We start from the raw sequence: 23,959 nt of genomic DNA, 5'->3' as shown, positions 1-23,959 counted from the left end.
TCGTTCCACTTCATGATTGTGTCCCACTTGTTGTTGATTCTTCACAAAAAAATACTGTTTTATATCTTTATGTTTGAAGCCTGAAATGTGGCAAAAGGTCGCAAAGTTCAAGGGGGCCGAATACTTTCGCAAGGCACTGTAGATCACCAGTATGACTCCCCACTAAACCTGTCCTGTTCATAGTTAGATCACCAGTATGACTCCCCACAAACCTGTCCTGTTCATAGTTAGATCACCAGTATGACTCAGAAGTAAACCCTGTCCTTTTCATAGTTAGATCACCAGTATGACTCCCTACTAAACCTGTCCTGTTCATAGTTAGATCAACAGTATGACTCCCCCACTAAACCTGTCCTGTTCATAGTTAGATCACCAGTATGACTCCCTACTACACCTGTCCTGTTCATAGTTAGATCACCAGTATGACTCCCCACTAAACCTGTCCTGTTCATAGTTAGATCACCAGTATGACTCCCCACTAAACCTGTCCTGTTCATAGTTAGATCACCAGTATGACTCCCCACTAAACCTGTCCTGTTCATAGTTAGATCACCAGTATGACTCCCCACTAAACCTGTCCTGTTCATAGTTAGATCACCAGTATGACTCCCCACTAAACCTGTCCTGTTCATAGTTAGATCACCAGTATGACTCCCCACTAAACCTGTCCTGTTCATAGTTAGATCACCAGTATGACTCCCCACTAAACCTGTCCTGTTCATAGTTAGATCACCAGTATGACTCCCCACTAAACCTGTCCTGTTCATAGTTAGATCACCAGTATGACTCCCTACTAAACCTGTCCTGTTCATAGTTAGATCAACAGTATGACTCCCCACTAAACCTGTCCTGTTCATAGTTAGATCACCAGTATGACTCCCCACTAAACCTGTCCTGTTCATAGTTAGATCACCAGTATGACTCCCCACTAAACCTGTCCTGTTCATAGTTAGATCACCAGTATGACTCCCCACTAAACCTGTCCTGTTCATAGTTAGATCACCAGTATGACTCAGAAGGTTAGGAATAGGAATAATGTGATCATCTGTCAAAGAAGAGGCTGCCAGCCGAGACAGTGTTACTGTGTTGGGTCCTGTAGAGAGAGGTCTGTTAGACTGATAGTCTATCTACTGTGTTGGGTCCTGTAGAGAGAGGTCTGTTAGACTGATAGTCTATCTGCTGTGTTGGGTCTTGTAGAGAGAGGTCTATGTGCTGTGTTGGGTCCTGTAGAGAGAGGTCTATGTGCTGTGTTGGGTCCTGTAGAGAGAGGTCTATCTGCTGTGTTGGGTCCTGTAGAGAGAGGTCTGCCAGACTGACAGTCTATCTGCTGTGTTGGGTCCTGTAGAGAGAGGTCTGTTGGACTGATGTGTGGTAGTAGAGTAGGGGCCTGAGGGCACACACTCAGTGTGTTGTAGATATGTGGTAGTGGAGTAGGGGCCTGAGGGCACACACTCAGTGTGTTGTAGATATGTGGTAGTGGAGTAGGGGCCTGAGGGCACACACTCAGTGTGTTGCAGATATGTGGTAGTGGAGTAGGGGACTGAGGGCACACACTCAGTGTGTTGTAGATATGTGTAGTGGAGTAGGGGCCTGAGGGCACACGACTCAGTGGTGTTGTAGATATGTGGTAGTGGAGTAGGGGCCTGAGGACACACACTCAGTGTGTTGTAGATATGTGGTAGTGGAGTAGGGGCCTGAGGACACACAGTGTGTTGTAGATATGTGGTAGTGGAGTAGGGGCCTGAGGACACTCAGTGTGTTGTAGATATGTGGTAGTGGAGTAGGGGCCTGAGGACACCACAGTGGTGTTGTAGATATGTGGTAGTGGAGTAGGGGCCTGAGGACACTCATGTGTGTTGTAGATATGTGGTAGTGGAGTAGGGGCCTGAGGACACACAGTGTGTGGTGAAATCTGTTATGAATGTATGGTGATGTTTTCACAATTGTATAATGCCTTTCCTGTTGCCGGACCCCACGGAGAGTAAATGCTTGTTACACTGACAGTTTGAATAGACATGTATCTTCTGTTGCTGCCTCCGTACCACAGGTATTACATGATGTCATAGAGGATATGTCTCTGTTCTCTGGTCTTCTCCACAGGTATTACAAGATGTCAGTGGTGCTGATGTGCTTCTCCATACCCCATGTTTGTTCCTTGGTGCCTGTGGGAGAGAGCCTGGTGGCTGGGCTACTTCGTGCCGGGTCTGCTGAGGTACACCCTGGTACTGAAACGCTACCTGGCTGGTCAACAGTGCTGCCCACATGTGGGGAAACCGGCCCTACGACACCAACATCACCCCAGAGAGAACAAGTTTGTCACCCTTAGTGCCATAGGTATGTTAGCTACTCTTGCCATTTTAAAAGATATCTTAAGATCTTTCATTAATGTCGCTCCTTTTATAACATGGTAGTTATATCATAGATGACTCTATACTGGGGTCTCCTGAGTGATGCAGTGGTCTAGGCACTGCATCGCAATTGCTAGCCTGTGCCGCTAGAGATTCTGGGTTCGAGTCCAGGCTCTGTCGCGACCGGTGAGACCCGTGGGGCAGCGCACAATTGGCCCAGCGTCGTCTGGTTAGGGGAGGGTTTGGCCCAGCGTCGTCTGGGTTAGGGGAGGGTTTTGGCCCAGCGTCGTCTGGGTTAGGGGAGGGTTTGGCCAGCGTCGTCTGGGTTAGGGGAGGGTTTGGGCCCAGCGTCGTCTGAGTTAGGGGAGGGTTTGGCCCAGCGTCGTCTGGGTTAGGGGGAGGGTTTGGCCCAGCGGTCGTCTGAGTTAGGGGAGGGTTTGGCCGGCAGGGATTATCCTTGTCCCGTCATGCACTAGCGACTCCTGTGGCGGACCGGGCGCAGTGCACGCGGACACGGTCACCAGGTGTACGGCGTTTCCCTCCGACACATTAGTGCGATTGGCTTCCAGGGTTAAGTGGCCGTTTTGTCTAGAAGCAGTGTGGCTTGGCCGGTTGTGTTTCGGAGGACGCACGGCTCTTGACCTTCGCCTCCCCTGAGTCCGTAGGGGAGTTGCAGCGATGAGACAGACTGTAACTACCAATGGGAAACCATAAAATTGAAAACGGGGTAAATAACTAAATAAATGACTCTATACTACACAATTATCGCAGACCAGTAGCCTACAGAACGAGCGTTGACTTCTGGCCTTGTAATTACCCTTCCTGGGTGGATATTAAACACTTGATATGTTTTTAAACCTGCTGTCAGTTTACTTTGATTCCACCTGTTTGTCAAAGAGATCCAAAGGGGATTGGTTTGTTCATTGTCCGATGAAGAGCAAGTTTATGAACTTTTGGTTTTTGAGTTGACAGAAAATTAATATTTATAGTAGCTTCTATATCAAACCATGGTGGGTGTTCACATCTTACAGATATCTTGAATATATGATTCTGTGTAAATAACGGGCCAACGGTTATCCTGACTGTGGTTCCTGTCACTTTCAGGTGAGGGGTTCCATAACTATCACCACACCTTCCCATATGATTATGCATCAAGTGAGTTGGCTGCAAACTGAACCTGACCACCTGTTTCATCGACTTCATGTGTTTCCTTCCGGCCTGGCAAAGGACCGCAAGAGAGTGTCCACTGAAATAGTGCTGGCCCGGGCTCAGCGCACTGGGGACGGAAGCACCCGGAACCGGAGTGGCTAGGAGGTTGTCCCCCAATCTCAAAAAAGCTCCAAAACAAAAACCGATGTAAAAATAATAAAAGAAATACATATATATAAAACCGACAAAAGTTTAGTTTGCAGTGTAATTTTGAGAGATGCTTCTCTATCTTGTAGCTACAGTCACAGCTTCACTCTTCTCCTTTGTGAGCTTTTTACAGATTTCCTAAAGAGTTCTTAAAGATTCATGTTAGCTTTTAAAATAAGGACCTTTAATCACCTTACGTTTTACTGTTTCATTTCTTCTTCGCTGCAGCAAATAGTCTGTTGTGTGAAATGGTCCAAATCTGTCTGTTGCCAAAGCTGGTATGCTGCCATTGGTCGAGCCTCCCTCAGTAGGCTGGAGGAGGGTGTTCATGAGCTGTGAATTCTTCTTCTGCTGCAATGTTACATTGATGTTGCCTAGGCAATCAATCCAGAGTTTCTCTTTAATACTGCTGTCAAGTATTAAAGGAGAGATTGGAAAATAAGAAAAGCTTTAAAAATAAGAAATAAGAATAAAATAACATTTTAAACTTGTTTGTTGTGACACCTTTTAAATCTCCCGTCTTGAAGTGAAGCTGTCAGTTGTGTCCATAGCTTTCATTGTAATGTGGGTCGTGCAACCAACACAGATACTTTTCTATTCTCAAAGTAACTGTCCAGTGAAAGTCTCACTTTTAAAAGGTCATATTCTGTTTACTCAAACCCAAATAATGTTGTGGACTCGTCCTATACTTGTATTTGTGGCCAAAGCAAAAAACTCCAATTCAAAGTTATATCTCAAACAGACGGTTTAAAAAAAGCCTTGCTATTTCCTCATAGAGTATGAAGTGCTGGCCAATCAGCGGTTTACTCACATGAATATTTTTATGACCGGTAGATACGCCCACACCATTCCAACACAGAAAAGCTGCTTTGAACAGACTTCTTTTTTTTTTAATTGGAAGGGGAAACTAATTCATAAAAATCTGGAAGTTACTTTAATACTCAATGATTTACTGGATATTATGAGGAATAGAGTCCTGAAATGTGGAAAACCCATGTTCCATTTCATAGAGTATATGAGATGTATTAGGTTTCAACTGACTTGGTTGTTATTCAACATTGTTAGAGTTTACAGCACAGTGTTTAAATCTTAGTCTTACTTTATTGAGAGGGGTCGCAGTGGAACTGGATAAATGAGAGGGGTCGCAGTGGAACTGGATAAATGAGAGGGGTCGCAGTGGAACTGGATAAATGAGAGGGGTCGCAGTGGGACTGGATAATGAAGGGGGTCGGCAGTGGAACTGGATAAATGAGAGGGGTCGCAGTGGAACTGGATAATGAGAGGGGGTCGCAGTGGAACTGGATAAATGAGAGGGGTCGCAGTGGAACTGGATAAATGAGAGGGGTCGCAGTGGAACTGATAAATGAGAAGGGTCGCAGTGGAACTGGATAAATGAGAGGGGTCGCAGTGGAACTGGATAAATGAGAGGGGGTCGCAGTGGAACTGGATAAATGAGAGGGGTCGGCAGTGGAACTGGATAAATTAGAGGGGTCGCAGTGGAACTGGATAAATGAGAGGGGTCGCAGTGGAACTGGATAAATGAGAGGGGTCGCAGTGGGAACTGGATAAATGAGAGGGGTCGCAGTGGAACTGGATAAATGAGAGGGGTCGCAGTGGAAACTGGATAATGAGAGGGGTCGCAGTGGAACTGGATAAATGAGAGGGGTCGCAGTGGAAACTGGATAAATGAGAGGGAGTCGAGTGCGAGTAGAACTGGATAAATGAGAGGGGTCGAGGTGGAACTGAGATAAATGAGAGGGTCGCCTGGATATGAGAGGGGTCCGCAGGTAGAACTGGATAAATGAGAGGGGTCGAGGTGAACTGGGATAAATGAGAGGGGTCGCAGTGGAACTGGATCAATGAGAGGGGTCGCAGTGGAACTGGATAATGAGAGGGGTCGCAGTGGAACTGGATAAATGAGAGGGGTCGCAGTGAACTGGATAAATGAGAGGGGTCGCAGTGGAACTGGATAAATGAGAGGGGTCGCAGTGGAACTGGATAAATGAGAGGGGGTCGCAGTTGGAACTGGATGAATAGAGAGGGGTCGCAGTGGAACTGGATAAATGAGAGGGGTCGCAGTGGAACTGGATATAAATGAGAGGGTCGCAGTGGAACTGGATAAATTGAGAGGGGTCCGCAGTGGAACTGGATAATGAGAGGGGTGGCAGTGGAACTGGATAAATGAGAGGGGTCGGCAGTGGAACTGGATAAATGAGAGGGGGTCGCAGTGGAGGAAACTGGATAAAATGAAGTAGGGGTCGCAGTGGCTGGATAAATGAGAGGCGTCGCAGTGGAACTGGATAAATGAGAGGGGTCGCAGTGGAACTGGATAAATGAGAGGGGTCGCAGTGGAACTGGATAAATGAGAGGGGTCGAGGTAGAACTGGATAAATGAGAGGGGTCGAGGTGGAACTGGATAAATGAGAGGGGTCGCAGTGGAACTGGATAAATGAGAGGGGTCGAGGTAGAACTGGATAAATGAGAGGGGTCGAGGTGGAACTGGATAAATGAGAGGGGTCGCAGTGGAACTGGATAAATGAGAGGGGTCGCAGTGGAACTGGATAAATGAGAGGGGTCGCAGTGGAACTGGATAAATGAGAGGGGTCGCAGTGGAACTGGATAAATGAGAGGGGTCGCAGTGGAACTGGATAAATGAGAGGGGTCGCAGTGGAACTGGATAAATGAGAGGGGTCGAGGTGGAACTGGATAAATGAGAGGGGTCGAGGTGGAACTGGATAAATGAGAGGGGTCGAGGTGGAACTGGATAAATGAGAGGGGTCGCAGTGGAACTGGATAAATGAGAGGGGTCGAGGTAGAACTGGATAAATGAGAGGGGTCACAGTGGAACTGGATAAATGAGAGGGGTCGCAGTGGAACTGGATAAATGAGAGGGGTCGAGGTGGAACTGGATAAATGAGAGGGGTCGCAGTGGAACTGGATAAATGAGAGGGGTCGCAGTGGAACTGGATAAATGAGAGGGGTCGAGGTAGAACTGGATAAATGAGAGGGGTCGCAGTGGAACTGGATAAATGAGAGGGGTCGAGGTGGAACTGGATAAATGAGAGGGGTCGTAGTGGAACTGGATAAATGAGAGGGGTCGAGGTGGAACTGGATAAATGAGAGGGGTCGCAGTGGAACTGGATAAATGAGAGGGGTCGCAGTGGAACTGGATAAAACACAGGCATGCGGTACTGTCACAAAAATAGATTTTATACATCTTAGAAAACAAAAGAAGAATACACGCTCCCCCTCCCTAGAGTGGCAACCACATATACAGTAAACACATATTTTTTTATGTGCTGTTTCTTATAGAAGCAAGGGCTGATTAACCACATCTGGGGCCCTAGGCAATAATATTTTGAAAGCCTCCCCCCCACTCATGGCAGTGGAGCAAGACATTTTTTAAAGCTAACTTCCTGCAATGTACACATTTAGCCATGGGGCAGAGATAGCTAATTTCCCAGTTGGTAATCCGGCCATGAATATGAAACAGTTCTCTGTCTATGCCATGGCCATTCTACTGTAGGCTGTGTGTACTCTTTTCACAGACGTATTTGTAGTCTACAGCACTTTTAATTGAATTGACAAAAAGACAACTCAATAAAAAATTATTTGTTGATACAAGTAAACTAGTAAAAGGTGAATGTAAAATGTAGTTGTTAGGATTATGGCCATAAAATTGTACTTCTGAATCCTGAAGAGGGACCTGCAGTATTCTTTTAACCTTTATTGAACCAGGCAAGTCAGTTAAGAACACATTCTTATTTACAATGACGGCCTGGGAACAGTGGGTTAACTGGTCTAGGAACAGTGGGTTAACTGGTCTAGGAACAGTGGGTTAACTGGTCTAGGAACAGTGGGTTAACTGGTCTAGGAACAGTGGGTTAACTGGTCTAGGAACAGTGGGTTAACTGGCCTAGGAACAGTGGGTTAACGGGCCTAGGAACAGTGGGTTAACGGGCCTAGGAACAGTGGGTCTAGGAACAGTGGGTTAACTGGTCTAGGAACAGTGGGATAACTGGTCTAGGAACAGTGGGATAACTGGTCTAGGAACAGTGGGTTAACTGGTCTAGGAACAGTGGGTTAACTGGTCTAGGAAACAGTGGGTTACTGGTCTAGGAAACGTGGGGTTAAATGCCCTTGGTTTAAGGGCAGAACGATAGATTTTTACCCTTGTCAGCTCTGGGATTTGATCTAGCAACCTTTCAGTTAGTTACCTGGCCCAACGGTTCTAACCACTAGGCTACCTGCCCCAGTATCCCCAGTCTCATAATATTTAACTTATTGATAACACGGTTATATAAGGAGTTAACCCACATTTAGTTTAAAACATTCACCAACTACTTTACGGTACATTTCTTCCATACCATCCTCTCTGCCATAGCATGAAAATGTTAGTTGATTTTCTCGTAATATTTGATAATAAATCTAACTGCTAAAATAATACCACTTGAGTAAATGAGGGATACAAAGTGTATTGAAGCAGGTGCTTCTACACAGGTGTGGTTTCCTGAGTTAATTAAACAATTAACATCCCATAATGCTTAGGGTCATGCATACAAATGGCTGGGCAGGCCATTATTATGGTTACCATGGCTACGTCCCCATAAGATGACAATGCCCCCATCCACAGGGCACGAGTGGTTTGATAAGCATGAAAACGATGTAAAACCAAGTGCCGTCTCAGTCACCTGATCTCAACCCAATTGAACACTTTTACGGGAGATTCTGAAGCGGCGCCTTGAGACGGCGTTTTAACACCGCCGCCAACAAAACAACCAACTGGTGGAATTTCTCCCTGGAATAATGGTGTCGCAAGCCTCCCAACAGAGTTCCAGACACGTGTAGAATCTATGCCAAGGTGAAGCTGTTCTGGCTCGTGGTGGGCCAGCGTTCTATTGACACGATGTTGGTGTTGCTTTTATTTTGCCAGTTACCTCTATGTGCCCATAACGTGCCATTGGTTGGACATGTGTAGTGCAGCCTTACCATAGAGCCATTATTAACCCCTTGTAGCTGGATAATGCTGTTTAGCTACTTAGGTCATAAGATTGTACAAGATTTTAAAACTTTTTCAGACATTTAGCAGACGGCTCTTAACCAGAGCAACTTACAGGAGCAATTAGGGTTAAGTGCCTTGCTCAAGGGCACATCGGCATATATATATATTTTTGCACCTAGTCAGCTCTGGGATTCGAACCAGTGACCTTTCAGTTACTGGGCCAAACGCTTAAAAGTGTGGTCTTTGTCATAACCTAAACAACTGCCCTGATTTCCCTGCCACTAGCTAAATAAAGTCAATTAGTTGTTACCCGAGACAGTCGTAGAGCATGCAAAAGATAACATTGACACGGAAGCATTCTTGGTGATGTGTTTTTCTCAGTAAGGTAGTAACACATGCAGTAGGCCCAGGTGTTATTTGGACCATAGAAGATCTAGGGGCCTTTGGATGTTCTACAGAGGCTCAGATTGTGACTTAGGATCTTGTTCAATAAAAGGGAGTTACTTTCATTCAACTTGAAAGATTCTGTTTGTATGTTAACTTGACAAAATGTTCTTTATGCATTTATTGTGTATTTTTTCGCCATTTGTGGTTTTCATTTACTGAAAGAAAATGGCATGAAAATGTATTGCTTTAAGGACTTTTTTCCTTGGCAGTAGCACAGAACTTCTAAAAGGAATTATTTGAGCACCTTTTTTTAAACAATTTTAAAGGTTCGAAAGCAGCTATTTTTATCGCAATGTCTAGCATTTCTGGGTAACAATTAACTACCTTACTGTGATTGTTTTCAATTAAAAAGGTCAAAAAGAAAATAGCTTTGTAGCAAGAGCAATTTCTCAAGCAAATGTTTAGCTTGAACTGTCTGGAAGTGGTTCTGAGTGGGAGGGGGAAACTGAAAACGAGCTGTTATTGGCAGAGAGGTCTGGAACTCTCTTTCTTATTGGTCGATTAACTCATTTACCACATGGTGATGTCACCATGTGAGGCCAAAACTCCCTCTCACCAAAACAGGCAGAAATTTCAGGCAGTCTTTTCAAACAGCTCTTACATTAAAAGGATATATATATATATATATATAACACAGGAAATCACATTGTTGACTGTACTTAAAAAAGACTGAGTCAGGATACTCTACTACTGCCCAATGCCTTATGATGACTTTAATCCATTCCTGATCCTTTCTGTGTTCACATCCCGTTTAGTTTGGTTAAAAACAGCCAAAGGCAGTGAAAGGCAGAAATGACAGGTACCACAATGCAGATCTAAGTGTTTTAGTTCCATCAGATATGAATGAATTGGTGGTTTACTGTATTTAATGTACTTTAGTGGACCGTGGCTGAGTCTGATAGACGTGCCAACCTGAAGGAGGTACAGAGACAGGACATGACATCTACATGGAACTTTTGAACAAAAAAGGGTCTTTAATGTTAGCCTGGTCCCGGATCAGTTTGTGCTGTACATCAAAACAGCTGTAGGAGTTGGCTATACAGCACACGTTGATCTGGGAACAGGAATACTTTAATGTGAAATGCTACTGAGAACTAATCGTAGAGTTTTACTGAACTGCAAATTATTACAACAAGTCATTCAAATACTTCTCTTGCAGTATTATTCAACAATCCAAAAAATAAATATTGTTAATTCTGTCATGTTGAGGGAAGCAAAACTGTTATCATTCTTATGTTCTGGTATATGTAAAATGTGAAATATATTCTGAAGTAAAATTCAGAGATAATTTCAATAAATGTATAATTAAATGAATTGTTGTTGCTCTACTGTTTTGCAGTGCAGTTATTTTTCCAGTATTCTTGAAATGCCTTAGCAACAGTCTGACACATTTTGCCTTAGCAACAGTCTGACACATTTTGCCTTAGCAACAGTCTGACACATTTTGCCTTAGCAACAGTCGGACACATTTTGCCTTAGCAACAGTCGGACACATTTTGCCTTAGCAACAGTCTGACACATTTTGCCTTAGCAACAGTCTGACACATTTTGCCTTAGCAACAGTCTGACACATTTTGCCTGAGCAACAGTCTGACACATTTTGCGAGGAATGTTGTAATGCACTGTAAATAGAATATTTTCTACAGGTGGGAAATATACCGTGTTGAAGATACTGTATGTTCCTGTATTTAAATGCCACATTGATATGAATTAATATATTGTTCAAATGCCCAGTCAAATAAAAAATACATTGTACCTTTTGCCTAATCTGTAAGTAAAGTTGTAAATATTATATAATAATCTCAATAATAACAGACCTGATAATAAGCCAAAGCACAATCAACACGTCAAAGACGAGGGGAAATTAACTGAGTCGTGTATTCACCAGTGCACACTTTTTCAAAACGTTTTGCAACAGAAAAGGAAAACAAACATTTCTTATTGGACAAGTTACGGTAGATCAGTGGTCTCTAAACTTTTTATAGTCCCGTACCCCTTCACATATTCAACGTCCAGCTGTACCCCCTCTAGCACCAAGGTCAGCCCACTCTCAAATGTTGTTTTTTGCCTTCATTGTAAGCCTGCAACACACACACTATACGATACATTTATTAACCATAAGAATGAGTGTGAGTTTTTGTCACAACCTGGCTCGTGGGAAGTGACACAGAGCTCCGATAGGACCAGGGTACAAATAATAATATAATAATAATCAATAATTTTGCTCTTTATTTAACCATCTTACATAGAAAACCTTATTTGTTCATTGAAAATAGTGAATAACTCACCACAGGTTAATGAGAAGGGTGTGAATAACTCACCACAGGTTAATGAGAAGGGTGTGCTTGAAAGGAAGCACATAACTCTGTGGTGTTGGGTTGTATTGGAGAGAGTCTCAGACTTAAATCATTTCCCACACAGAGTCTGTGCCTGTATTTAGTTTTCATGCTAGTGAGGGCAGAGAATCCTCTCTCACATAGGTACATGGTTGTAAAGGGCATCAGTGTCTTAACAGCACAATTTGCCAAGACAGGATACTCTTGAGCACAGCCCAATCCAGAAATCTGGCAGTGGCTTCTGATTAAATTCAATTTTCACCGAACTGATTGTTGCAATTTCAATGAGGCTCTCTTGTTCAGATATCGATAAGTGGACTGGAAGCAGGACATGAAAGTTATATAATGAATCCAGTTGTTTGTGTCATCCATTTCGGGAAAGTACCTGCGTATTTGCTCACCCAACTCACTCAAGTGCTTTGCTATATATCACATTTGACATTGTCTGTAAGCTTGAGTTCATTTGCACACAAAAAAATCATACAATGATGGAAAGACCTGTGTGTTGTCCTTGTTAATGCAGACAGAGAAGAACTCCAACTTCTTAAAACTTCTTTGGGATTGGTGTCCCTTCCATGGGACGGTTGAGCTAATGTAGGCTAATGCGATTAATCTAACTGCACTGTCCAATTCACAGTAGCTATTACAGTGAAAGAATACCATTCTATTGTTTGAGGAGAGTGCACAGTTTTGAATATGAAAAGTTATTCATAAACAAATTAGACACATTTGGGCAGTCTTCATACACCATTTTGAACAGAAATGAAATGGTTCATTGGATCAGTCTAAAACGTTGCACATGCAGTGCTGCCATCTAGTGGACAACATCTAAATTGCACCTGGGCTGGAATAATACATTATAGCCTTTATTTTGCATTTCAAAGATGATGGTACGAACGGTTGGTTTTTTCTTTGCATCATCTTTTACCACATATATTGTGTTATATTCTACTACATTCCTTTCACATTTACATAAACTTCAAAGTGTTTCCTTTCAAATGGTACCAAGAATATTCATATCCTTGCTTCAGGTCCTGAGCTACAGGCAGTTAGATTTCGGTATGTCATTTTAGGCCAAAATTTTTTTTTAAAGGTGCGGATCTGAATTCATCATAGCCTCAATTTTGTCCTGCACATTGAATATAGTTGCTGAGAGTCCCTGTAATCCCTAGATTCACATCATTCAGGGGAGAAAAAAATATCACCCAGATCGGCCAGTCGTGTAAGAAACTCGTCATCATGCAACCGGTCAGACAAGTGAAAATTATGGTCAGTAAAGAAAACTTTAAGCTTGTCTCTCAATAAAAAAAACGTGTCAATAGTTTGTCCCTTGATAACCAGCCCACTTCTGTATGTTGTAAAAGCCTTACATGGTTGCTGCCTACATCATTGCATAGTGCAGAAAATACACAAGAGTTCAGGGGCCTTGCTTAGCAAAGTTAACCATTTTCACTGTAGTGTTCAAAACGTCTTTCAAGCTGTCAAGCATTCCCTTGGCAGCAAGAACCTCTCCGTGGATGCTGCAGTGTACCCAAGTGGCGTCGGGAGCAACTGCTGGCACGCACGTTACGACTCTACTATGTCATGGCTTTTGCTCCACCATCATCGGGGGGGGGTGTAACGGATGTGAAACGCTATTTAGCGCGCATCACCGCTAAATAGCGTTTCAATCGGTGACGCCACTTGCTCTGAGACCTTGAAGTAGTGGTTCCCCTCTGTTACAGAGGCAGTGAAACGAGGCTACTTAGGCGAGAAAAAAACTCACCCAAATGTTTAGCCCCGTTGGAAAATATTATAATTATTTTTTTAAATGTGAATCACATTTTTATTTTGCGTACCCCCGACGGCATTGCGCGTGTACCCCAGTTTGGGAATTCCTGCCTGTTTCAGCCCAACATTAAGCCACGGTATCTAGGATTTCATAACGCGCCTCTGTTAGCTATCCCAACCAGACAATTCTCATCGGACCCGGGATTCAAACCTGCAACCCGTATGATTTTATTAAAGTAATAATAAGGGATTCAGGTTGAAATCCATAGACAAATATACAGGTCAGTTTGCTTATCTCTCCCTCAACGTCAACAAAAGGAAGGAGATGATCGTGGACTACAGGAGACAGCAAAGAGACCAGGTCATGAGATCAGGAAAAACTCCAGGCCCGAGAAAAGACACTTGCTAATTTTTCCACACCACTTTTGAACACGTGGTGCCACCTCTGGCTCATTCTGACGTCTTAATATCTTGTTCTTTATTGTTATTATTATTATTTTAAACCTTTGGATTATGTGCGTATTGTTATTTTGTATTGCTAGATATTACTGCACTACTTGAACTAGATACATAAGCATTTTGCTGGAACTGCGATAAAACGGTACGTAGCCGTACTTCAATGAGATTTGATTCCACTTAAAACATCATCTGGCTCAATCATGGGGCCCCATAAGGGCAATTAAATTCAAAGGGCTTTATTGTCAAAGCAAGTGAAATAGATCATAAACAAAAGTGAAATAAATCATATAAAATGAACAGTAAACATTACACTCGCAAAAGTTCCAAAGGAAATAGAGACATTTCAAATGTCATATTATGTCTATATACAGTATTGCAACGAATACAAAAGGGAAAATGAATAAAACATAAATATGGGTTGTATTTACAATGGTGTTTGTTCTTCACTGGTTGCCCTTTTCTTGCTGCTGTGATGGCACACTGGTATTTCACCCAATAGATATGGGAGTTTTCAAATTCTTTGTGGGTCTGTGTAATCTGAGGGAAATATGTGACTGACTTGCCTAGTTAAATAAAGGTAAAGAAAAAAATAAATAAATATGGTCATACATTTGGCAGTTGGTTCGGAAGTGCAGCTCAGTTTCCACCTCATTTTGTGGGCAGTGAACACACAGTCTGTCTTCTCTTGAGAGCCATGTCTATCTACGGCGTCCGTTCTCAATATCAAGGCTATGCTCACCAAGTCTGTACATAGTCAAAGCTTTCCTTAAGTTTGGGTCAGTCACAGTGGTCAGGTATTCTGCCACTGTGTACTCTCTGTTTAGGGCCAAATAGCATTCTAGTTTGCTCTGTTTTTATGTTAATTCTTTCCAATGTGTCAAGTAATTATATTTTTGTTTTCTTATGATTTGGTTGGGTCTAATTGTGTTGCTGTCCTGGGGCTCTGTTTGTGTTTGTCAACAGAGCCCCAGGACCAGCCTGCTTCTCCAGGTTCATCTCTCTGTAGGTGATGGCATTGTTATGGAAAGTTTGGCTCCATCTAGTAGGCAATACCAGCGTGACCCCACCACCTCGTCCCTACTTACTGCGTGGCGTCATTAGAAAGCGCCCTACAACGGCTATTATAGCATTATTTTTTTATTTACCTCAAGCTGCGTCCCGCAATGGAAGTAAACAGGGACGAAGCAGAGCGTTGCATTGACATTGCAACTGCTGCATTAACAAATAATCAAGCAGAGAAGGCTGTTAGGTTTCTAGAAAAGGCACAGAAACTTTTTCCGACGGATAAGGCGAGAGGTAAGAGACGGCCGCTTGAGAAGCGAAATGAATGCCAGCTAGCATCCAGGCTATATTTTTTCTTGGGAAATTGAGGGCCCTCTATAGTTACGAAAATACGTTACCCATCTCGTTGCTATAGCTAGCTAATTATCGCAGAGTTTTCATATAAAACATCTAATCTGTCTGGATTTTGCATTGTCACTGTTGTAGTATACACAGTCCGTTTAATTCTGCTGGTTATATTAGCGAGCTACCTAACGCTAGTTATGTAGTCAGTACATTCAGTTGCACCCAATCTCATGTTGCTAGTTAAATACAAACGGTGTAGCTGCATAGCTAGCGGTCTTTGACGCTGTTACTTCGAATAACTCACTCCGTGTGCTTCTGACTGTACAAGAGGGAGATGTCATCAGAGATTTGCCCCAATGGGCCTGCTCAGTGGAGACGTTTCTGTTAATGTTCCTCTAAATGTTACTCTATCTGTATTTCCAGCACTGCTGGACTTGATTGCAAAAAATGGTTTCACCCCTGGTCATGACAACCAGTCAACCAGTGATGGCACTGGGCCAAGGCAGCGAAGACCAGGGGAGGAGGACCAAGGAGAGAAGGCCTCGCAGACAGCCAAATCCTACACCTCAGATCAACTGGATGCTGTCAAGAAGTAGGATGCATGGATTTTAGTGTCATTGCAATTATTATCATATAAAATGTAATTGCAAGGAAAATGAAGGAAAAAACTTAGTCAGTTGCACAACTGAATCAAAATGTGTCTCCCCTCAATTAACCCTCTGAATCAGAGAGGTGCGAGGGGTTGCTTTAACCCAACCCCTCTGAATCAGAGAGGTGGGGGGGGGGGGGTTGCTTTAACCCAACCCCTCTGAATCAGAGAGGTGGGTGGGGGGGGGTTGGTTTTAACCCAACCCCTCTGAATCAGAGAGGTGCGAGGGGTTGCTTTAACCCAACCCCTCTGAATCAGAGAGGTGAGGGGGGGTTGCTTTAACCCAACCCCTCTGAATCAGAGAGGTGCGAGGGGTTGCCTTAATCGAAATCCATGTCATCCCTGCCCGGAGAACAGTTGTTGGGGGTTAAATGCGAAAGGTCGCTGGCTTGGATTCGAACAGATTTTTCACCCAACGCTCTTACCCGTTAGGCTACCTGCCGCCCAACGCTCTTACCCGTTAGGCTACCTGCCGCCCAACGCTCTTACCCGTTAGGCTACCTGCCGCCCAACGCTCTTACCCGTTAGGCTACCTGCCGCCCAACGCTCTTACCCGTTAGGCTACCTGCCGCCCAACGCTCTTACCCGTTAGGCTATCTGCTGCCCAACGCTCTTACCCGTTAGGCTACCTGCCGCCCAACGCTCTTACCCGTTAGGCTACCTGCCGCCCAACGCTGTTACCCGTTAGGCTACCTGCCGCCCAACGCTCTTACCCGTTAGGCTATCTGCTGCCCAACGCTCTTACCCGTTAGGCTACCTGCCGCCCAACGCTCTTACCCGTTAGGCTACCTGCCGCCCAACGCTGTTACCCGTTAGGCTACCTGCCGCCCAACGCTCTTACCCGTTAGGCTACCTGCCGCCCAACGCTGTTACCCGTTAGGCTACCTGCCGCCCAACGCTGTTACCCGTTAGGCTACCTGCCGCCCAACGCTGTTACCCGTTAGGCTACCTGCCGCCCAACGCTGTTACCCGTTAGGCTACCTGCCGCCCAACGCTGTTACCCGTTAGGCTACCTGCCGCCCAACGCTCTTACCCGTTAGGCTACCTGCCGCCCAACGCTCTTACCCGTTAGGCTACCTGCCGCCCAACGCTGTTACCCGTTAGGCTACCTGCCGCCCAACGCTCCTGCTGAGCTGGGACCATATATATATATATGTGTTGATAAAAGCATCTGCTAAATGGCATGTTATATTGAAACTGCGTCAAGGCTTCTAAAACATTAACATCAAACATCTGTTTAACTCCCACTTTCCACAATGAATCTTCCTTATCAGAACATGAAAATATCTTGAAACAATTTAGTGTTTTGTCTTTTATTAGTTGTCTTCTTTGTTTCCAGAATAAAACAGTGTAAAGACTTCTATGAGATTCTTGGAGTGAAGAAAGATGCGTCCGAAGATGATCTCAAGAAGTCATATCGAAAATTAGCGTTGAAATTCCATCCCGACAAAAACCACGCACCAGGTGCCACTGAGGCGTTTAAAGGTACGCCCCCAAACCATACTTATTTTCTTAATTGTTTGAATGTGATAACCATTCAAAGGATCCGGTTTGGCGGACACAGATTAAGCCTAGTGGACTAAAAGGTGTTAAACTGAGAATGCTTTCTAGTCTAATCTGTATCCAGGAAACCGGTCCAATGAATTGTATATCATTTAATGTCATTTGAAGGTACCTAAAAAGGTGTTTGTTTTCCCCCAGCTATTGGAAATGCCTATGCCTGCTTGAGTAATGCTGACAAGAGGAAACAGTATGACCAGTGTGGTGAGGAGAAGAGACATCCGTCAAGACAGGGCCAGACCAACGGCGACTTCCAGGCCGATATTTCACCCGAGGACCTCTTCAATATGTTCTTCGGAGGGGGTTTTCCAGCAAGTGAGTGACACACACACACACACACACACACACACACACACACACACACACACACACACACACATTTTACTGCCACCTCCACTGCTAATGCTTTATCTAGTGGTCGTCTGTTTTGCTTCTCAAGGCAACGTTCATGTATACAGAAATGGGCATCAGAGACCAGCGGGACAACGGGGACAACAGAGAGAGGTATGCCAGTTTTATTTTTTTTGATTGCACATTTTCCAGTTCAGGTCATTTAAGTAGATAAATTTAGCCATTTTCTAATGGCTTTCTAATGTACTGCTGCTGTACAGCAGGGGGAGTCCTTGTTGTTTTTACACTGCCTGCAAACTGAGATCTACTTGGGTAGAACTGTATTGTTACACTATGTGAAAAAGTATGTGGACACTTGCTTGTCCAACATCTCATTCCAAAATCATGGGCATTAATATGGAGTTGGTCCCCCCCCTTTTGCTGCTATAACAGCCTCCACTCTTCTGGGAAGGCTTTCCACTAGATGTTGGAACATTGTTGTGGGGGCATGCTTCCATTCAGCCACAACAGCATTAGTGAGGTCTGACACTGATGTTGGGTGATTAGGTCTGGCTCGCAGTCGGCGTTCCAATTCATCCCAATGGTTTTTGATGGAGTTGAGGCCAGGGCTCAGTGCAGGCCAGTCAAGTTCCACTTCCACACCGATCTCGACAAACAATTTCTGTATGGACCTCGCTTTGTGTACAGGGTCATTGTCATGCTGAAACAGAAAAGGGCCTTCCCCAAACTGTTGCCAGAAAGTTGGAAGCACAGAATTGTCTTAAATGTCATTGTATGCTGTAGCGTTAAGATTTCCCTTCACTGGAACTAAGGGGCCTAGCTCGAACCATGAAAAACAGCCCCAAACCATTATTCCTCCTCCACCAAACGTTACAGTTGGCACTATGCATTGGGGCAGGTAGCGTTCTCCTGGCATCTGCCAACACCAGATTTGTGTGTGTGAGAATGTGTTTCCACTGCTCCAGAGCCCAATGGCGGTGAGCTTTACACCACTCCAGCCGACACTTGGCATTGCGCATGGTGATCTTAGGCTTGTGTGTAGCTGCTCGGCCATGGAAGTCCATTTCATGAAGCTCCTGACAAACAGTTATTGTGCTGACGTTGCTTCCAGAGGCAGTTTTGAACATGGTAGTGAGTGTTGCAACCGAGGACAGACAATTTTTATGCTCTATGGGCTACATCGCTCGGCGGTCCTGTTCTGTGAGCTTATGTGGCCTACCACTTCACGGCTGAGCCGTTGTTGCTCCTAGACGTTTCCACTTCAATATAACAACACTTAGTTGCCCGGGGCAGCTCTAGCAGGGCAGACATTTGATGAACTGACTTGTTGGAGAGGTGGCATCTTATGACAGTGCCATGTTGAAAGTCACTGAGCTCTTCAATAAGGCCGTTCTACTACAAATGTTTGTCTATGGAGATTGCATGGCAGCGTGCTCAGTTTTGTATACCTGTCAGCAACGGGTGTGGCTGAAATAGCCGAATTCACTCATTTGAAAGTGTGTCCATATACTTTTGTAAATATAGTGTGTGTGAAATTAGCCTGTGCAAAGTGGATTGCTAGGCTTAAGGCCGGTAGTTGGTTTTGCAGTGTTACCAGTTAACTCTAACTAACCTGTATAGTTTACCATGTCAGGTTGTTGTTGTCTAACTAACCTGTATAGTTTACCATGTCAGGTTGTTGTTGTCGTCTAACTAACCTGTATAGTTTACCATGTCAGGTTGTTGTTGTTGTCTAACTAACCTGTATAGTTTACCATGTCAGGTTGTTGTTGTTGTCTAACTAACCTGTATAGTTTACCATGTCAGGTTGTTGTTGTCGTCTAACTAACCTGTATAGTTTACCATGTCAGGTTGTTGTTGTCGTCTAACTAACCTGTATAGTTTACCATGTCAGGTTGTTGTTGTTGTCGTCTAACTAACCTGTATAGTTTACCATGTCAGGTTGTTGTTGTTGTCGTCTAACTAACCTGTATAGTTTACCATGTCAGGTTGTTGTTGTTGTCGTCTAACTAACCTGTATAGTTTACCATGTCAGGTTGTTGTTGTCGTCTAACTAACCTGTATAGTTTACCATGTCAGGTTGTTGTTGTCGTCTAACTAACCTGTATAGTTTACCATGTCAGGTTGTTGTTGTCGTCTAACTAACCTGTATAGTTTACCATGTCAGGTTGTTGTTGTCGTCTAACTAACCTGTATAGTTTACCATGTCAGGTTGTTGTTGTCGTCTAACTAACCTGTATAGTTTACCATGTCAGGTTGTTGTTGTCGTCTAACTAACCTGTATAGTTTACCATGTCAGGTTGTTGTTGTCGTCTAACTAACCTGTATAGTTTACCATGTCAGGTTGTTGTTGTCGTCTAACTAACCTGTATAGTTTACCATGTCAGGTTGTTGTTGTCGTCTAACTAACCTGTATAGTTTACCATGTCAGGTTGTTGTTGTCGTCTAACTAACCTGTATAGTTTACCATGTCAGGTTGTTGTTGTCGTCTAACTAACCTGTATAGTTTACCATGTCAGGTTGTTGTTGTCGTCTAACTAACCTGTATAGTTTACCATGTCAGGTTGTTGTTGTCGTCTAACTAACCTGTATAGTTTACCATGTCAGGTTGTTGTTGTCGTCTAACTAACCTGTATAGTTTACCATGTCAGGTTGTTGTTGTCGTCTAACTAACCTGTATAGTTTACCATGTCAGGTTGTTGTTGTTGTCTAACTAACCTGTATAGTTTACCATGTCAGGTTGTTGTTGTTGTCTGTCTAACCTGTATAGTTTACCATGTCAGGTTGTTGTTGTTGTCTAACTAACCTGTATAGTTTACCATGTCAGGTTGTTGTTGTTGTTGTCTAACTAACCAACCTGTATAGTTTACCATGTCAGGTTGTTGTTGTTGTCTAACTAACCAACCTGTATAGTTTACCATGTCAGGTTGTTGTTGTTGTCTAACTAACCAACCTGTATAGTTTACCATGTCAGGTTGTTGTTGTTGTCTAACTAACCAACCTGTATAGTTTACCATGTCAGGTTGTTGTTGTCGTCTAACTAACCTGTATAGTTTACCATGTCAGGTTGTTGTTGTTGTCTAACTAACCTGCATAGTTTACCATGTCAGGTTGTCGTTGTTGTCGTCTAACTAACCTGCATAGTTTACCATGTCAGGTTGTCGTTGTTGTCGTCTAACTAACCTGTATAGTTTACCATGTCAGGTTGTCGTTGTTGTCGTCTAACTAACCTGTATAGTTTACCATGTCAGGTTGTTGTTGTTGTCGTCTAACTAACCTGTATAGTTTACCATGTCAGGTTGTTGTTGTTGTTGTCTAACTAACCTGTATAGTTTACCATGTCAGGTTGTTGTTGTTGTTGTCTAACTAACCTGTATAGTTTACCATGTCAGGTTGTTGTTGATGTTGTCTAACTAACCTGTATAGTTTACCATGTCAGGTTGTTGTTGTTGTTGTTGTCTAACTAACCTGTATAGTTTACCATGTCAGGTTGTTGTTGTTGTTGTTGTCTAACTAACCTGTATAGTTTACCATGTCAGGTTGTTGTTGTTGTTGTCTAACTAACCTGTATAGTTTACCATGTCAGGTTGTTGTTGTTGTTGTTGTTGTTGTCTAACTAACCTGTATAGTTTACCATGTCAGGTTGTTGTTGTTGTTGTTGTTGTCTAACTAACCTGTGTGTTGTGATTTTCAGGGAGGCTTTGCGCTCTTTGTCCAGCTGCTGCCCATCGTCATCCTAGTGGTTGTGTCAGCTCTCAGTCAGATGATGGTCTCCGCCGCCCCCTACAGCCTCAGCTTCAGGCCGTGAGTCTAACCCCTGACCCCCCCCCCACACCTGGATAATCACCTCATGGAGTAGCCTGGTCTTTATTGATTTATTTCACCTTTATATAACCAGGTAGGTCAGTTGAGAACAAGTTCTCATTTACAACTGCGACCTGCCCAAGATAAAGCAAAGCAGTGCGACACAAACAACAACAGAGTTAAACGTACAGTCGATAATACAATAGAAAAATCTATATACAGTGTGTGCAAATGTAGAAGATTAGAGAGGTAAGGCAATAAGTAGGCCATAGAGGCAAAATAATAAAAATTTAGCATCAACACTGGAGTGATCGATTTGCAGATGACGTTCAAGTAGAGATACTGGGGTGCAAAAGAGCAAGAAGATAAATAACAATATGGGGGTGAGGTAGTTGCGTGTGCTGTTTACAGATTGGCTATGTACAGGTGCAGTGATCGGTAAGCTGCTCTGACAGCTGATGCTTAAAATTAGTGAGGGAGGTAAGAGTCTCCAGCTTCAGTAATTTTTGCAATTCGTTCCAGTCATTGGCAGCAGAGAACTGGAAGGAAAGGCGGCCAAAGGAAGTGTTGGCTTTGGGGGTGACCAGTGAAATATACAGTGGGGCAAAAAAGTATTTAGTCGGCCACCAATTGTGCAAGTTCTCCCACTTAAAAAGATGAGAGGCCTGTAATTTTCATCATAGGTTACCTGCTGGTCAGGATGATATCTAAGAGGGTGCCCATGATTACGGATGTAGGGTTGTACCTGGTAGGTTCCTTGATAATTTGTGTGAGATTGAGGGCATCTAGTTTAGATTATAGGATGGCCGGGGTGTTAAGCATATCCCAGTTTAGGTCACCTAAAAGTATGAACTCAGAAGATAGATGGGGGGCAATCAATTCACATATGGTGTCCAGGGCACAGCAGGGGGCTGAGGGGGGTCTATAACAAGCGGCAACAGTGAGACTTGTTTCTGGAAAGGTGGATTTTTAGAAGCTCGATTCGTTTGGGCACAGACCTGGATAGTAAGACAGAACTCTGCAGGCTACCTCTGCAGTAGATTGCAACACCGCCCCCTTTGGCAGTTCTATCTTGTCGGAAAGTGTTATAGTTAGGGATGGAAATTTCAGGGGTTTTGGTGGTCTTCCTAAGCCAGGATTGAGACATGGCTAGGACATCCAGGTTGGCAGAGTGTGCAAAAGCAGTGAATAAAACAAACTTAGGGAGGAGGCTTCTGATGTTAACATGCATGAAACCAAGGCTTTTACGGTTACAGAAGTCGACAAATGAGAGCGCCTGGGCAATGGGAGTGGTGCTGGGGGCTGCAGGGCCTGGGTTAACCTCTACATCCCCAGAGGAACAGAGTAGGATAAGGGTACGGCTAAAAGCTATAAGAACTGGCCGTCTAGCACGTTCGGATCAGAGAGTAAAAGGAGCAGGCTTCTGGGCGTGGAAGAATAGATTCAAGGCATAATGTACAGACAAGAGTATGGCAGGATATGAGTACAGTGGAGGTAAACCTAGGCATTGAGTGACGATGAGAGAGGTTTTTGGGAATGTTCCAACCAGGATTAATGGCAATCTGGAATTTTGGAAAATTTACCGGAGTTTTGCAACCCTAGCTGTGCGGTCTTAAACTCCTATAGTCATGCATCTGACTATGCTGTATTATTAAGCAACTTCCTCCAGAATAATGCAATCATTTGATGAGTCTTCTTTCCTTGTATTACACAATGCTGAACTGTCTTTGATGGGACCGATTATCCTCCAGTTGCTATGACAATGGATTTCACAATTTGGAAATTGATTGGAAAGGTTGGTTTTCAGCCGGGTTTTTTTTTGTGTTTGCTAGCTGTATTAGTTTGACTTGGGGTGGTGAGATGGCACCCTATTCCCTATATAGTGCATTATCCCTATGGGCTCTGTTCAATGGTAGGACACTAAATAGGGACTAGGGTGCCATTTGGGACACCGCCTGGTAGTCTTTAGGGAGGTCATAGGTCATATATTGACTTTAGGGGAAAGTAGTCATCAGCAGGGGCTCTTTGGCCTGCGGTTAAGGCCCGGTGATGGCTGGCCCGTGGTTAAGGCCCGGTGATGGCTGGCCTGCGGTTAAGGCCCGGTGATGGCTGGCCCGCGGTTAAGGCCCGGTGATGGCTGGCCCGCGGTTAAGGCCCGGTGATGGCTGGCCCGTGGTTAAGGCCCGGTGATGGCTGGTAGGCTTGGGCAGTATACCAGGGTATTTGGAAAAAGCCACGGTATGGTTTTTCAATACCGTCAACTATTTATTTGTAATTTCTCAATAAATGTGAATGTGTATCTACTTTTTAAATTAATACCCGCAGTCAACTTGTGCAATGAGGGAAAGTGTGATACCTAGTTAGTTGTACAACTGAATGTGTTCAACTGAAATGTGTCATCCTTATTTAACCCAACCCCTCTGAATCAGAGAGGTGCGGGAAGCTACCTTAATCAACATCCACGTCATCGACGCCCAGGGAACAGTGGGTTTAACTGCCTTGCTCAGGGGAACAGTGGGTTTAACTGCCT

General features: G+C 44.0%; 2 pseudogenes; both read left to right on the top strand.

The window, feature by feature from the left end:
- The first annotated feature begins 2,100 nt into the window (after positions 1-2,100).
- On the top strand, positions 2,101-3,681 carry LOC116368786 (acyl-CoA desaturase 1-like; annotated as a pseudogene).
- An 11,049-nt stretch (positions 3,682-14,730) lies between these two features.
- Positions 14,731-23,959, top strand: part of LOC109878114 (dnaJ homolog subfamily B member 12-like) — a 23,132-nt pseudogene continuing 13,903 nt past the window's right edge.

Source organism: Oncorhynchus kisutch, unplaced genomic scaffold, assembly GCF_002021735.2.
Source record: "Oncorhynchus kisutch isolate 150728-3 unplaced genomic scaffold, Okis_V2 scaffold1994, whole genome shotgun sequence".
Lineage (NCBI taxonomy): Eukaryota > Metazoa > Chordata > Actinopteri > Salmoniformes > Salmonidae > Oncorhynchus > Oncorhynchus kisutch.
This window is presented reverse-complemented; position numbering and strand designations above follow the sequence as displayed.